At 44.6% G+C, this 12,527-nt stretch overlaps 1 protein-coding gene across 1 annotated transcript in view; it reads right to left on the reverse strand.

Moving 5' to 3' along the window:
• The window catches only part of LOC143806875 (dispanin subfamily A member 2b-like), a 44,593-nt gene extending 37,034 nt beyond the window's left edge, over positions 1–7,559 (reverse strand). The window contains exon 1 of the mRNA XM_077287856.1: positions 7,450–7,559. The gene's annotated coding sequence lies outside the window, so the exon portion shown is untranslated. The remainder of the gene's footprint in view (positions 1–7,449) is intronic.
• Positions 7,560–12,527: the final 4,968 nt, after the last annotated feature.

A 12,527-nucleotide genomic window follows, 5' to 3' on the forward strand; every position in this document is an offset into this window, starting at 1 on the left:
CCTTCCTTCCTACACTGTTGGGTGGATTTAATATATTGGATTAGACACCTTCTCACATCTAGTGTGTGGAATTTTTCTTCTTTCCTATTTTTAGGGTCTGGACAGAAGGAAGGAAGGAAGGATTATTTCCTGGGACCTGTGAAATATGGATGCTACTTTGGGTAGATAGGCAGGGTCTGTTTTTAGTACAACCTTATCATCCAGGATTTGTGTAAAGGGAGGGTTTGCGGACAGGGCTTGGAGATCACTTATTCTGCGGGCCGATGTCAGGGCTATTAGGAGGGCAGTTTTAAGTGATAGAATCCTAAGAGGTATTGACTCTACAGGTTCAAACGGGGGTTCTGTCAGGGCTGACAAGACCAGGTTCAAGTCCCAAGTTGGTAATTTTTTTTACTGTTACAGGTTTAGACCTTGCGGCTGCTCTGATAAACCGCATCACCCAAGGGTTTGCTGCTATGTTTTCACAGTAAAGTGCTCCTAGAGCTGATATTTGTACTTTTAAGGTACTTATTGAAAGGCCCAGGTCTAACCCCTTTTGTAGAAATTCTAATATTTCAGTCACTGGAACCCCGTCTTGTAACCTGACCCCGGAGGAGGATAAAAATTTTTGCCAAGTTTTACCATATATTTTTGTGGTCACTGGTTTTCTACTTTTCATTAGTGTAGAAACTAGTTTGTTAGAAAAACCTCTATCCCTCAATAGTGACCTCTCAAATTCCACGCTGTTAAGTGGAGATTCTCTGACTGGGGGGTGGAACACCGGTCCCTGAGACAGAAGGTCCGGAAGATCCGGAAGGACCCAGGGATCTGTGATCGATAGCATCCTCAGCCAGGAGAACCAGGCCCTTTTGGGCCAGAAGGGGGCTATTAGGATAAGTCTGGATTTGTCCTGCCTGATTTTTCGCAGAACTGCTGGGATGAGGAGGATGGGAGGAAATGCGTATGCAAGAGTGTGTGTCCAGGGAATCGTAAATGCGTCTACTGCCCGAGGATTCCCTCTGGGATCTAAGGAGCAAAAGGTTTTCACCTTCTTGTTGTGCCTGTTTGCAAAGAGGTCTATTACAGGGATGCCCCATAAGTCTGTGATTTTTTTGAAGATTCCCTGATTCAAGGACCATTCCCCTTGTTTTAGTTGGGTACGACTTAGAAAGTCCGCTTCCTGGTTCTCTACCCCTTTTATGTGTAGGGCTGATATGGATAGAAAACTGTTCTGCACTAGGCTGAGAATTTCGGAGGTAGTTTCCATTAGTGTTTGAGACCTGGTACCCCCCTGGTGATTCAAGTAAGCTACAACTACTTTGTTGTCTGAAAAAATTCGGACGTGATGCCCTTGTAATTCTCTTAGGAAAAAACGTAGTGCATGATTCACCGCTCTCAGCTCTTTTTGGTTTGAGGAAGTCTCGAGTTCCTGACTTGACCATACCCCCTGAGCGACTTTGTTGTTCAGGTGAGCCCCCCACCCTGTGGGACTTGCGTCTGTTGTTACTATCTGAGGGTTTTCTATTACCCATGGAATCCCTTTTGATAGATTGGTGGGATTTAACCACCAGTTTAGGGAATGAATAACAGGCGAACTTAGAGTCATGCGACCCTCTAACCGACCTCTCAGTAAACTCTGGTTTTTTAAAATGTCCCACTGGAGGGGTCTCGTGTGGAGCTGCGCCCACTGAACTGCTGGAAGGCAAGCAGAGAGGGACCCTAGTAACGACATCGCCTTCCTCAGAGACATGGATGGTTTTGAGCAAGCTTCCGACACTAGATGTAATATCTTTTGTCTTTTCTGAACTGGGAGGCGACATTCTTGGGAACTTGAGTCCAAAGTAAGACCCAAAAATTCCTGAACCCTGGTTGGTTCCAGTTTTGATTTTTGAAGGTTCACCAACCAGCCTAGTTTTCCCAAAATGTCTATCACTCTTTGGCAATGCTGACTGCAGAGTTGGGCCGAGCTGCTGACAATCAAAAAGTCGTCCAAATATGGAACGATTAAGATGTCCTCTTCCCTTAGATGTGCCATCATCTCTGCTACCAATTTGGTGAAGATGCGAGGTGCGATTGATATGCCAAAGGGAAGGGCTCTGTATTGGTATTCCCTTATCTGCCCTTTCATGACCACTGCCAGTCTGAGGAATTTTTGAGAATTCTTGTGGATGGGGACGTGATAATACGCGTCGCTGAGATCTAGAACTACCATGAAACAGTTCGGAAACAGGTTTTTTTATTGTCGACTTTATTGATTCCATTTTGAATCGTTTGTTTTTTACGTAAGTGTTTAGTTTCCGTAAGTTTATTATGGTCCGGAAAGACCCGTCTGGTTTGGGAACCAGAAATAATGGGGAGTAGAAACCTTTCTTCCTCTCCAGAGGGGGAACTTCCAGAATGACATTTTTGTCCAATAATTTTAGGATTTCGAGTTCTAGAGCTTCTTGTTGTTGGGGAGAAGACCTCGGTGAAGTTACTACATAATGTCGGGGGGGTAGGGAAAAAAATTCTATTTGAAGACCCGCGTGTATTAGATTTAGTATCCAGGGGCTGGTAGTGATTTTTTCCCAGGCCGGGAGGAATTGAGACAACCTCCCTCCCACCCTGGGGGAGATGTCACTTAGGGGGGGGTTTCTTATCTCGTGGGGAACTACCGAAGAGGAAACCTCTTTCTCTTCTTTTCCCATCTTCCCAGCGGTTTTGTTCTCTTGGCGGTCTTCTTCTAAAGAATTTCCTACTCCGAAAGGGCCGTTTATTGAACGTTTGAGGTAGGATGGGGAACCCTTTCTTTTTATCGCCTGCTTTTTGCAGGATGTTGTCTAGAGTCTCTCCAAAGAGAAACTTGCCTTCACACGGAATAGAACACAGTTTGTGTTTAGTTTGTAAATCTCCTGGCCAGCTTTTGAGCCACAGGGTTCTGCGTGCGGCATTCGAGAGGGCTGCAGATTTAGACGTTAATTTAATCGAATCGGCAGACGAATCGGCTAGAAATGCCGCGGCACCTCTAATCATGGGAATAGAGTCTAACACCTTATTTCTGGGTACCCCATCCCTCAGTTGTTTCTCTAAGTTGTCAATCCAGATCATAAGGGAGCGTGACGTGCAAGCCGCTGCTATGGCCGGTCTCAGGCATCCCCCCGCCGACTCCCAGGCACCTTTGAGAAAGGTGTCGGCTCTCTTGTCAAGAGGATCCTTTAGGGTTCCCATATCTTCAAATGGTAACGCGTATCTTTTTGAGGCTTTAGCTACCGCCACGTCGAGTTTGGGAGCCTTATCCCATGAAGAGGAGGATTCCTCTTCAAATGGATATTTTCTTTTAATAGAGGGAACTGATGCATTTTTCCTCTCTGGTTTTTCCCACTCTCTTTTGATTAAGGTTTGTATATTTTCATTTAGGGGAAAAACTTTTCGCTTTTTTTGGCATAGTCCTCCGAACATGACATCCTGAACGGTTTTGTCAGGACGAGGGTCCAATACACCCATTGTCGACCTCACTGCTTTAACAAGGCCGTCAACCTCGTCTAAGGGAAAACAATGACGACCTCCCCTTTCGTCATCTGAAGAAGAGAAGGAGGAGTCCTGTGTATCTGAGTTTACGACATCAGAGCTGGAGGAATCGGAGTTCCTATAGGGATTAGGTTTTTCTTTACTGACTTTCTTTCCTCCTTTAAGGGTTTTAAAAACAGACTCTACCTCTGTTTTGATTACGGAGCGTAACTCAGAGGCAAAGTTTGGTGTCTCCTCGCAGAGGACTTGACCAATACACGAATCACATAACTTTTTATCCCAAGATTGCGGTAATTCTATATCGCATAATGGGCAGGTTCTGTGCTTTGTTTTTGCCGTTCTCTTCCTTGCCTAGGATAAAGGAGAAGAGGGACCCCAGTTACAAACAAATGAGCTTTCACGAAGATCACTCACCAATCAGACGCAGCCACAGGTACCGGTTCTGGAGGAGGGGTAGGATCTTGAAGTGAGAGATCCGTAGATGGTAGCTGATTCACCACACTGGAACTCTTGCTACGTTGTGTGGAATGGCTACCAGACCGAGAACTCCGGGTGCCCGCAGAGGTTCGCTTCTTCTGTGCGTCCGGTTTCGGTCGTTGGTGGTGGCGCTGCTGCTGCTGCGGTGGCGGCGGCGGCTGGAGCTGCTGGTCGCTGTCTTCCATGGCTCTATTAGCTTGGGACGGCATGCAGCAAGGAGTTTCCTATGCGCACCATCTTTTAAACAGAGCGCTTCTTAATAGCCCCTCCTCTGTGGCTGCGTGAAGGAGGAAGCGTCCTTTTTTTTTTTTTTTTTTCTCTGACATGCTACTGCGCATGCGCGCGCCGTCAGGGACCCGGAAATGAAGCAATCCAGTTCCGGGGCAGTGCCATCTTGGTACACCTTAGTTACAGCGCTGCCCCCGAACCGGAAGCCACATACTACCTCCGGTGCGGCGGCATTTTGGAAACGCCGGCGTCCTGAGTGTGGCAGAGTGTCGGGAGCCCCAGCCTCCTATCCGGAGTGGCGGCTACACTTCCTCCCGCTCACGCTGACGGCCCGTCGGTCGCAGCCGTGGCGGCTTCGGACACCGCACCAGCCGTGGCAGGGGCCTCCCCGCTGCCAGGACTCGGACTGGCCGGCTCCGGATTCCAGGCTTCTTCACGGTTCCAGCTTCTCAGGTACCGTCCAGAAGGTTCCCCGTCAGGGACAGGAAACCAAAACTGATGCAGGGGAGAGGTACCGCCCTTTTATCCTGTAGGTTTCCTGTCCCTGAAGGGCGGATCCCCTCTCTCTGGTGTGCTGTCATGGGCGACTGAGAAAGTGGTGACAGATTCCCTTTAAGCCTTGGACACCTGTTGCCCCAATGGTATGTCTGGCTCTGAGCATGGTCCTTAATATACAACATTCTCCAGTAGTATCTATAGCATTACCTTTTATTTCATACAGCGGTCCCCCTTAGACTATGTGCACACGTTACAGATCCGCAGCTGCGGATCCGCGGCAGTTTTCCATGAGTTTACAGTACCATGTAAAACCTATGGAAAACAGAAACCGCTGTGCCCATGCTGCAGAAAAAAACGCATGGAAACGATGCGGTTTTCATTCCGCAGCATGTCAATTCTTTGTGCTGATAACGCAGCGGTTTACACCTGCTCCTCTATAGGAATCCGCAGGTAAAACACAGTGCCTTTTATCTGCGGATTTCTCAAATCCACTGCGGAAAAATCTGCAGACCTCAAGAATACGTGTGCACATAGCCTTAATATTTAACTGCATTAGTGTCCTTTTTTTCATATAGTGCCCTCCCTTATTATAGTATACAGTAACTGATGCCTCTGCATGCGTGTGGTTGGTATTTGTTTAGTGGGTCTGAAGGGTGTTCTCTATTTAATTTGGACTGATTAATGGAATTATAAGCATTTTCCGGTGATAAAAATTCCATGGGGTGGGCAGAACATTCATGAGTGATGCTTAAAGGAGGTCTCCCAAAGTTTTTATCTTCTTAATATATTCAGTTATCATTTTATATAGCACTGTGTACTTACAATTGCTCATTTTGCCTTTCTACCTAGTTTAGTCTTCTCTATGCAGAAACGGGGATCCAAGAAGTACCGTATCTCCTTGCAGAGAGTGACATGATAAGCATGTCAAGGTGAGGAGACTTAAAGCCGCAATGCTCCTCTGGGAAATATGCAAATTGTCTCTTCAGAGAGGAAGAGGACTAGAAGGAGAAGGAGTTCTAGTCCTCTTCCTCTCTGAAGAGACAATTTGCATATTTCCCAGAGGAGCATTGCGGCTTTAAGACTCCTCACCTCGACATGCTTAACATGTCTCTCCGCAAGGAGAAACAATACTTCTTGTTCTTGGATCCCGGTCAGACGCCTCTCAATCAGCCAAACCAGATCTCCACTTTGCACTGATGAGGGGCAGTACCCCGAAACACAGTGTCTGCAAATTGAGACCTGGTTTGGCTCTTATCCTAAGTCATGTGACAAGGCTCGTTAAAGGGTCGACATTGACTGTTAGGATTGCTACTTCTAATAGGTGGCACTAGAGTTCTAGTCCTCTTCCTCTATGTAGAAACAAAGTCTTTTTCCCTGCATTTATCATCCCCCTCTTCACCTCCTGACCCAGCTGCTCCACTCCTCCCCCTGCCAGGGACTTTCGCAATGATGACTCATACAGGGAAAAGAGACTTCCTGTTTCTACATAGAGCTTAGAAGGATTCAGCTGGTCAGTTTTTAATCACATGATGTCATAGACCTAATGGAAAAAGAGAATTAAACAGATACATGGTCCCAGGTCACAAATTGGCGAATCCCCGCAGCGCACAGTGCAAGCACTGGGGGATTCATTTTCCTGAAAGTGTACAACCTCTTTGAAACCTTAGAACAGGTTCCCTTTACAAAAAATATTTTGTGTCTGCGTTGAACACGTCGCTTTTTCTTGTCCTCTTAATCACGTTCCAGATATCCTTCTACTACCCAGTATCTGCCAAATCACCATGAAAGCGTGCAGTTATACATTACATGCTGGTCTGGTGTGGAAATAAAAGCTATACAAGCAATGACTTGTATTTGCACACACCTGTGCAGCCTGACACGTTACTTAGTGTGTGCCACAACCTCTAAGGGCTTGTTCACACTTTCCGGCGGATTTTCCTGCGGGTTTTCAACAGCACTTTCCTATTGGTGCATGTTGAAAACCGCTGCGGAATCCGCAGAAAGAAGTGACATGCTCCTTTTTTTTTTTCCGCAGCAATTCCGCGCGGTTTTTAAAGGGATTTTCTGCAATGTGGGCACAGCGTTTTTTGTTTTCCATAGGGTAACATTGTACTGTACCCTGCATGGAAAACTGCTGCGGATCCGCAGCGGATCCACAGCAAAAACCGCAAAGTGTGAACATAGCCTTAGGCTCCTGGACCACCCGCTCCCCTCCCCCAAGGTAACATTTCCTACTGAACTCATTGTATTAATTGGAACAAAAAATATATATATATATATATATATATATATATATATATATATATATATATATATATATATATATCTCACAGTATTTTTTCTTATTAAATATTTAGTTTAGAATTCGCCAGTGTTTCATAGCTCAACATTATCTCTGAGACCTGCCTGAGATTACATCCGATAGAGTAAATCAATGCAGATGTAACTTTTCATATGACAAAAGTTTATGGGGAAAAAAAAAAAAAAAAAGTGTCTGATACAATTGATTTAGTTTAGGTCTTGGGTGTTTAAAAGGTGAATAAATAGTAAATATGCCCCAACAACACATATATACATATATATACATATATATATATATATATATATATATATATATATATATATATATATACACACACAACAGAAACTGTCCTATCACATATCAAAAGATTCATAGCAATCCCGATAACATAATCTTCTACAGTTGCAATGTTCATCATGTGCAGAACTCCCTGGATAAACCACAGATTACTCATTTACCTTGTTTCCTGCTGGGCTGCTGTAGATAAAGTGAGTAAACCCGGTCTCTGATAAGGGCTTTTCTACCCTGGCCCTGCAGGAAGTGTTGCTGTCTTTAAAGGGACAGGTACACTTTACTGATCTGAGATTTCAAGAATTAACAAAGCAAAGAAAGGACAACAGTAGCTAGCTGATCAGGTAAGGCTACTTTCACACTAGGGTCGTGCACTGCACGTCGCTATGCGTCGTTTTGTAGAAAAAACGCATCCTGGAAAAGTGCTTGCAGGATGCGTTTTTTCTCCATAGACTTGCATTAGCGACGCAGTGCGACGCATTGCCACACGTCGCAACCGTCGTACGTGTCGTCGCAACCGTGTTGCGTCGGTCCGTCACCACCAAAAAACGTTACATGTGCGTCGTAACCGTCTTTTCCGACCGCGCATGCGCGGCCGGAACTCCACCCCCCCCGCACCTCACAATGGGGCAGCGGATGCTTTGAAAAACTGCATCTGCTGCCCCCGTTGTGCGGCGCTTTCACTGCTTGCGTTGGTACGTTGCAATTCGTCGTGCGTCGTACGACGCTAGTGTGAAAGTAGCCTTACAGAACTAAGGTTCTATCAGGATGCAAGCATGTAAGCAAGATACTGATGAAATAATCAATCACAACCTTCCAACTCATTACTGCTTAGTATTAACCTCTTCTTGACCGAAGCTTTTATTCTGCTTTGCGTTTTAATTTTTCGCTCCCCTCCTTCCCAGAGCCATAACTTTTTTATTTTTCCGTCAATATGGCCATGTGAGGGCTTATTTCTTGCAGGACAAGTTGTACTTTTGAACAACACCATTGCTTTTACCATATCGTGTACTAGAAAACGGTAAAAAAATTCCAAGTGCGGTGAAATTGCAAAAAAAGTGCATGCAATCCCACACTTGCTTTTTGTTTGGTTCACTAAATGCTAAAACTGGTTATTTTTTATCTAAGTGGTGACAAAAAATTCCAAACTTTGCAAAAAAAAATAAATAAAAATTGCGCAATTTTACGATACCCGTAGCGTCTCCATTTTTCGTGATCTGGGGTCAGGTGAGGGATTATTTCTTTTGTTTGCTGAGCTGACGTTTTTAATGATAGCATTTTGGTGCAGATACGATCTTGTTATCGCCCATTATTGCTTTTTAATTCAATGTCGTGGTGACAAAAAACGTAATTCTAGCGTTTTTACTTTTTTTACCGCTACGCCGTTTAGCGATCAGTTTAATCCCTTTTTCTATTGATAGATCGGGTGATTCTGACTACGGCGATACCAAATATGTGTAGGTTTGATTTTCTATATATATTGTTTTATTTTGAATGGGGCAAAAGGGGGGTGATTTAAACATTTTTTTTTATATTTTTAAACACTTTTTTTAACTTTTGGAATGCTTCAATAGCCTCCATGGGAGGCTAGAAGCTGCCATAACTTGATCGTCTCTGCTACATATGCTCAGATTGCCTCTATGTGGCTAAATTGCTGAGTTGCTATGAGTGCCGACCACTGAGTGGCACTCATAGCAATCTGTCACTGACAACCATAGGGGTATCAGGGAGGTCTCTGGTTGTCAAGCTGACGAACAGATTAAAATATACATTTTATTATAAACACAATAGTAACAGTTTAAAATTCAGGAAAGGACCACCAGGTGGCAGTAGAATGCAGGTTATCATACAAGGGCATGTCAGTAAATTTGGAATAATTAGTTTCTTAAGGAAATCAGATAATGTAACGGGCATGGAAATCTCACGATAAATTATCAAAAAAATTGAGGTAATTTTGCTTATATTGCACTGTTCACATTTCATAGTATATTCCATATGGAAGAGTATTAGATAAAGTGAACATAGTGCATGTGGCAGAATTAATATTATAAATAAGTACTCAATAAATAAATACAGTGACAAAAAAGTCAAATTTACCCAGAAAAGTCTAAATAAATAATAAATAATAAACTACCTCTAAGGTGCACCAAATAAATCACATTGCACTGTAAATAAAGGAGGGAAAGCTGAAGCGAAACACGTGTTGGGCTGTGCGGGCTTATCATCAGGGTATGTACAATGTAAATCAATGTGAAAAAAAAAGCTGTGCGGAAAAATCCGCCCGGAAACGCTGCCGATTTAAAAGAAGTGCATGTCACTTCTTTTGTGCGGATCCGCAGCATTTCTGCACCCTTCCATTATAGAAATCCGCAGGGGTAAAAACCACAGAAAATCCGCATCAATTCCACATAAAAAATGCACAAAATCCACGGCAAATCTGCACCTGCGGATTTTGTGCAGAAAATTCTGCACCCCATTCCTCAACGTGTGCACATATCCTAAAATTTTGACAGCAGCATTTAACTAGTTAATAGCCACGGTGGATCGCTATTAACTAGTGGTTCAAAACAGCTAACATGTCGGAAAAGATGTGAGCTCACCGCCGGAGCCCACAACAAAGTGGGGGATAATGACATCGGCATACTGTTACGTCTGATGTCAGTAAGGTTAAAATTGCACATAAAAAAAGACTTGTATGAGTGAGTTGTTGGTAACACACCGGTAAGGCTACTTTCACATTAGTGTCGTGCACTGCACGTCGCAATGCGAGGTTGCGGCGCACCGACGCATACTGTGCAAGCGCCACACAACGGAAAGCGCTGCCCCATTGTGAGGTGCGGGGAGGAGTTGGCGGAGTTCCAGCCGAGCATGCGCGGTCGGAAATGGCGGACACGACGCACCAAAAAACGTTACAAGCAACGTTTTTTGGTGGTGACGGTCCGACGCAACACGACGCAACCGTCGCACGACGGTTGCGACGTGTGGCAATGCGTCGCACTGCGTCGCTAATGCAAGTCAATGGAGAAAAAACGCATCCTGCAAACACTTTTGCAGGATGCGTTTTTTCTACAAAACGACGCATAGCGACGTGCAGTGCACGACGCTAGTGTGAAAGTAGCCTTATGCACAGTGTCTGGTTTACAGCCTATGGCCGGCGTCACACTTGGTGTAAGACAATACGCCACGTATTATACGTCCGTACTACGGCCGTAATACGGAGAAATGTTCCCAAAATATTGATCCGTAGTCAGGGTGTGTCAGCGTATTTTGCGCATGGCATCCTCCGTATGTAATCCGTATGGCATCCGTACTGCGAGATTTTCGCGCAGGCTTGCAAAACCGACATCTAATGGATTTATGTGCTCAAATGTTCGGGAAAACATATATACAGTATATATATATGTCATTGAGACACATATATATATATTCTGTATTTAGATTTCATTCAGCGCGATATCTGTGAACAGTCGGTAATTCAATTGCCGGCTTTTCATTTCTCCTGCACAAACCCGACAGGATATGAGACATGGTTTACATACAGTAAACCATGTCATATCCCCCTTTTTTTTGCATATTCCACACTACTAATGTTAGTAGTGTGTGTATGCAAAATTTCAGCGCTGTAGCTGCTGAAATAAAGGGTTAAATTGCGGAAAAAATTGGCGTGGGCTCCCGCGCAATTTTCTCCGCCAGAGTGGTAAAGCCAGTGACTGAGGGCAGATATTAATAGCCAGGAGAGGGTCCATGGTTATTGGCCCCCCCGTGGCTAAAAACATCTGCCCCCAGCCACCCCAGAAAAGGCACATCTGGAAGATGCGTCTATTCTGGCACTTGGCCACTCTCTTCCCACTCCCTGTAGCGGTGGGATATGGGGTAATGAAGGGTTAATGCCACCTTGCTATTGGAAGGTGACATTAAGCCAGATTAATAATGGAGAGGCGTCAATTATGACACCTATCCATTATTAATCCAATTGTTGGAAAGGGTTAAAAAACACACACACACATGATTTAAAAGTAGTTTAATGAAATAAACACAGCGGTTGTTGTAATAATTTATTGTTCTCTCAATCCATCAGGAACACCCTCGCTTGGCAAAACAATAAACACACAAGATACATACCTTCTGGTGAACTGTCTCGTCCCACGAAGTAATCCATCTGAAGGGGTTAACTAATATTACAGGCAGGAGCCCTGCTAAATGCAGCGGTGCTCGTGCTTGTAATTCCCCGGCGAATGAATGAAATGTAGGTCATTGACCTACATTTCCTTCAGTCGCGGTGATGCGCCCCCTGGTGGATGTCCTCATATGACCTGGAGCGTGGGAAAAAGTTCCCAGGCTGCAGTTCATGAGAACATCCACCAGAGGGCGCCTCACCGCGACTCAATGTAAGTACAGATCCTGCTTTCCTTTCAGCACCCGGGGATTACAGGTACGAGCGAGTGGTTTATCGCAGCTCGTGCCTGTAATATTAGTTAACCCCTTCAGATGGATTACCTCGTGGGACGTGACAGTTCAACAGAAGGTATGTATCTTGTGCGTTTATTATTTTGCCAAGCGAGGGTGTTCCTGATGGATTGAGAGAACAATAAATTATTACAACAACCGCTGTGTTTATATTATTAAACTACTTTTAAATCATGTGTGTGTGTGTTTTTTAACCCTTTCCAACAATTGGATTAATAATGGATAGGTGACATAATTGACGCCTCTCCATTATTAATCTGGCTTAATGTCACCTTCCAATAGCAAGGTGGCATTAACCCTTCATTACCCCATATCCCACCGCTACAGGGAGTGGGAAGAGAGTGGCCAAGTGCCAGAATTGGCGCATCTTCCAGATGTGCCTTTTCTGGGGTGGCTGGGGGCAGATGTTTTTAGCCACGGGGGGGCCAATAACCATGGACCCTCTCCTGGCTATTAATATCTGCCCTCAGTCACTGGCTTTACCATTCTGGCAGAGAAAATTGCGCGGGAGCCCACGCCAATTTTTTCCGCCATTTAACCCTTTATTTCAGCAGCTACAGCGCTGAAATTTTGCACATACACACTACTAACATTAGTAGTGTGGAATATGCAAAAAAAAGGGGATATGAGATGGTTTACTGTATGTAAACCATGTCTCATATCCTGTCGGGTTTGTGCAGGAGAAATGAAAAGCCGGCAATTGAATTACCGACTTTTCACTAACACCGCTGCATATTTCTCGCAAGTCACACTGCAGGTCCGTGTGGAATCCGTATTT

This window comes from Ranitomeya variabilis, chromosome 2 (assembly GCF_051348905.1).
Source record: "Ranitomeya variabilis isolate aRanVar5 chromosome 2, aRanVar5.hap1, whole genome shotgun sequence".
Lineage (NCBI taxonomy): Eukaryota > Metazoa > Chordata > Amphibia > Anura > Dendrobatidae > Ranitomeya > Ranitomeya variabilis.